This window comes from Egretta garzetta, unplaced genomic scaffold, assembly GCF_000687185.1.
Source record: "Egretta garzetta isolate BGI_Z169 unplaced genomic scaffold, ASM68718v1 scaffold132, whole genome shotgun sequence".
Taxonomy (NCBI): Eukaryota; Metazoa; Chordata; class Aves; order Pelecaniformes; family Ardeidae; genus Egretta; species Egretta garzetta.
In genome coordinates this window covers 1,212,873-1,217,612 of record NW_009258892.1, presented here as the reverse complement: position 1 = coordinate 1,217,612, position 4,740 = coordinate 1,212,873, and positions in this window count along the sequence as shown.

Below are 4,740 nucleotides of genomic sequence, written 5' to 3'. Positions count from 1 at the left end.
AGGGGTGAGGCAGAGAGAAGTCCCGAAGGAAAAAGAAATGGGGAGAGGCAGGGGAAGAAAAAGAGAAAGACAAGGCAGCTGAGAGCATCAGGCGTGCAGGGGATGGGGAAGACCAAAGATGACTGGAGCTAAGGGCTCAGCCAAGCGCAGAGGTGCTGGCCAGACATAGGCAAACCTTGCTGAGGGATGCTGAGGGATGCTGACAGTGTTCAGAGGAGCACTCGTAGCCCAGCACCAGCATTAATCGGGTGCCTGCCTCCCTTCTCTTCCATGACACACACTTGCCTCGGAGGAGGAAGCCTGAGCCCACAAAGGGGATGGTGCAAAACAACCGCAGGCATCACCAATTTTTGCCGTAGGGCCAGGCTTGGCACCAAAGAGCACGCCAGAGGCTGTCCCCCCCGCAGCCAGCCCATGCGCAGAGGTGGCGGTCACACACATAAGGCGGGCTATAGGGCACATACAGGGCCTGAGCCTCTGGACACAAAAGCATCAGCAGCGTGGCTGTATCGAACTGTCCCGTTCTGAACGGCGATGAGGGCAGGCGGGTGCTTATTATGGCTCTCTGCTGTAAGTCTGGGCAAAATGATGTGGCACACGCTTGGGGTGTGCAAGCCTCCAGAATGAGTCTGGCCATCTTCTCAGCTGGGGGGACTCAGAGAGGCTAAATAAAATAAAGGGCTGCAGCTGGCTGGCTGCAGCACTATCTTCTGTAATCTCTGCTGTTTTCTTTGGCGCTAGCTTTGCCCGTCTTGTTATAATGAGGCAATTAATACTGGCTATGTATATGATGTGGGCTGCGGGAATGTGGGGGGATAGTGAAACTATCAGTTAGGCACAGAGGCAGCTTCAAAACCACCGTGTTTTTGAAGGTTTGCAGCATTCCACTTACTGAAGTCTTAAATGAGATAAAGCTCAGAAATGTGCTCTTTTAACTCAAATCTTCCAGTGAGCAACCAGGGCAGAAACACACAAGTAGATGAAAACACTCTCCGTGTACATGTGTATGGGCAGGACCTCTCTCTGCATGGCTTGTGACTGTCTTTTACCATGTTATTGGCAAAGCTTGAGGATCACTGGTTTGGAAAGGGGAGAAAAAGTGAGACAGAGAGTAAAATCTATTAAAATGCTGAGGTTCTTTTGAGGGGCTGCTAGGTTACAAGAGGATCCCCGAAGGTCCTGCTTAGCTGTGTAAGCGTGGTGTTGTCATTAGGTACTAGGCAATTAGTGAGACACGCTTCTCGGGGGTGGACTCAGGCAGCAGTAGTAGAAACTCCTGTATACCCAGGCAGCCCCCTCTGTCCTGCTCTCTTTTCTCCTGATTTCTGAGAAAGAACAGAATATTGCAGTGAATGGACCCTCCCAGGTGCCCTCTTCTGCGCATGATGGGACATCTGCCAGCAGCTCCCCACAGGCAAAGTGGGGCCTGCGGGGTGGTAGCATGCCACAGAGGAGTCAAGGGCTGCAAGGTTTGGCTTGGGTGATGAGCAGGGCCCAGTCCCAGAGCAAAGAGGTGTGCATGTGCACAGTGTTCCTCATCTGGGTTGTGCTGGAGGAAAAGGATGCTGGAGGAGGATGCTCTTTATCCAGCCTGACCTGGACCATCTATAACTTTGTGGATCCTGGTTTCCTAGGTGAGCCCAGACTCGAAGGGACCGCAAGATCTGAATCCTATTATAGATCTTGCCGCAAAACAACCAAAAAGCAAGGCCACAATCTTGCTTCAACGGGCATTTTGGGGGAGCTGGGATATGTCACGCTTGTGTGGAAGGGCAGAACTATGGAAGAATATACAGCACAGGATGCTTTGGATGGTACCACTTCTGCTGTCACATTGCAACAGGCTATAAAGAGCCATTTGCTTTCATGGCAGGAGTCATGTGATGCATGTAAACAGAAAACTCCCTTTACCAGAGCACATGGATGAAACCCAAACTCTAAAAATTATAAACAGACTTTTTCATTCAAGTCTTTCTTGTCCCAGATTTGCTCAGCTGCTGTCTTTGGGATATATGATGCATATCCTGCTATTCCCTGAGCATCTGCTATGGGCCACTACAAGAGAGAGAGGAATGGGCTAAAGGGACCTCTAGTTTGAGCCAATATGTGCTTATGAGGCAGGTCCTGCTTGCACTGTAGGCAATCCAGCATTTGTGCTGTCTGTGCAGCAAAATGAGGGCTCAATTAGAGCATGAGCTAGTGTAATTCTGCTAAGTTGTCAAGACTTGTATAGGTACAAAAAGCTCTGAGAGTGCAACATCACTGGCTCTACAAAATGCATATCAGAAGACAGTGTTGTTCTGTGTCTCCTCTTGCTGCTAGCAAGTGCCCATGCCACTTTACGGCCATTGCTACCATGCCTCATACAAGCTGCATAGCAGAGGTATGTCTGCATTTTCACACAGACGTGTAACCTTTCCTCAGGGTCTATGGGTTTCTCTCTCTTGCTGGCCTCCTGATCGTCCGCCCTGGCTCCCTCAGGCTACATCTGTACTGATAAAGCAGACAGGAGCAGGACACGGCCCCCAGCCTGCTGCGTGGTGCTCACACGGCCGGGTCGCTGGCACAGCTCCTGCTGCTGTTTTTGGTCTGGGTCAACTGGTTCTCCCTCACAAGAAATGCCTGGGCACAGCTGGGAGTCAGCACAGGCTGGACATCATTCCCTGTTGACAGTCTGAGGCTATTTTGGAGACTAAGAAAATATAGTTATATAGGTATGGTTTTGCCTGGCTAATCAGAGAAAGGGAAAATGCCCTGTCCCTGTTTACTTTATTGGCAAGAACATAGCCTGGGCCTGGGTCTGAAAGAACAGTCAAATTCACCAGGAAAAAAAAAAGATAACCTGGCTTCTCTGAACATTAAGACCTATTTCCCTATAATGGCAATTGCATTTTTCTTGCTTTCTAACCTGGCATTATAGAAAACACCAATGATTAATCCAGACATTAGCATTAAAACATATGTCTTCAATAACTATGAAGTTACCAGAACACCGAGATGGGGGGTGAGGGGGTTGAGGAGTAACCTCATGGAGGCTAGAAATGGCCACCTAGTCCACTCCCATAAATCACAGGCAAAATCTAAGGTCCATAAAAAACATTCACACATCCCTAGCTGTCCCAGGCCAACCCTTCCAAGCAGACTATGGAATTTCAGGTCCTTTAGTACAAAAGACCAAAACCTTAAAAATCACAGTGTGCTGTTGTCGTGGTTTAACCCGGCTGGCAACTCAGCACCACGCAGCCGCTCGCTCACTCCCCCCTCCCTCAGTGGGATGGGGGAGAGAATCGGGAAGAAAATAAAAGGTTAGAGCCGAGGGCTGAGATAAAGACAGTTTAATAAGAGAAAATAATAATAATAGTAATAATGAGAATGATAACAGAATATGCAGAATATACAAAACGAATGATGCACAATGCAATTGCTCACCACCCGCTGACCGACGCCCAGCGATCACTCCCTGAGCCACGATCAGTCCCCTAGCCGCGAGCACTCTCCCCGTGACCGACTGACCAACTAACCCCCCCCGAGCATGACGTTATATGGTATGGAATAGCTCTTTGGTCAGTTTGGGTTAGCTGTGCTAGCTGTGCTGTATTCCCAGCTTGTTATGCACCTGGCCAAGCAGGAGAAGCTCAAAAAGTCCGTGAGCAGTCTGAGCACTACTTGGCAACAGCTGAAAACATCAGTGTGTTATCAACATTCTTCTGGTACTAAATCCAAAACACAGCACTATGCTAGCTTCTATGAAGAAAATTAACTCTATCCCAGCTGAAACCAGGACAGCTGTAGAAAGGGAGAACCTGGACACTGCCATCATGACTGAAGGCCTCTGAAAGAGGAGGGAGGCAGTGAAGGGAAAATTCCCAGACAGTCTGAGGAAGTGCAGTTTAGTGCAAAGAAGCTGAGGCAGAGGATGGGAAACTCATAGATGTCAGACACGGCGAACTTAGTAATGTGAAAAAGCCAAACCCTCTTTCTGCCTGCATAGTTGCAAAGTTATCCTGCTCTGGATAACCCCTCTAGTCACCGAAGCTGTCAGTCTGTTTTTTTCTTCATTCAGTAATTTAATTTGATGCAAGGGGCAAGTTTGGGTGTGAGACTCTCCATGCAGCCCTGTCACTCATTTTTGCAGTCCCGACCTTGCCTAGCTTAGAAATGCTCACCTACTTCTGATTTCTGTGTCTTTGGCTGTGCTTGGAGAGCAAGAGTGGTACTTTCCAAAATCGTGTATAAAAATATGCTTTAAAAGTGATGATGGGGTTAAAGACAGAGATAAATCAGACCTGAGGAGGTGTCAATGCAACAAACGTGTGGTGGGATCCCCCTGCAGCACAGCAGCTGGCTGCTGCTGGGAGCCACGCAGGCAGGGCAGCTGCAGCGACTGTGTTAAGGGACCTGATCCCGCCAACCTACTGCCGGCAGAACTGCTGAATCACGGACCAGCTGCACCCTCGGAGCTTACATATCTGGATGTAGAGCTGATAATTACGGCCTGAAGCTGAATATAGGACTGACTGCTCAGGTAGAAAAGCAAGCAAGCAAACAACGGAAAGCTGAGGAGTGAGACTCCGTGACTTCACCTCGTGCAGCCCACCGTGATTTCAGGTGTGACATGAGCTGTTTCTCAGTGGAGTGTAGCAACCTACTGGTCTGGCAAAACGAAACCATAAACTCCTTAAAAGAGAGAAAAAGGGGAAACATTGTTTTCCTTTGCCAAATGCCTTATCATGCAGCAAA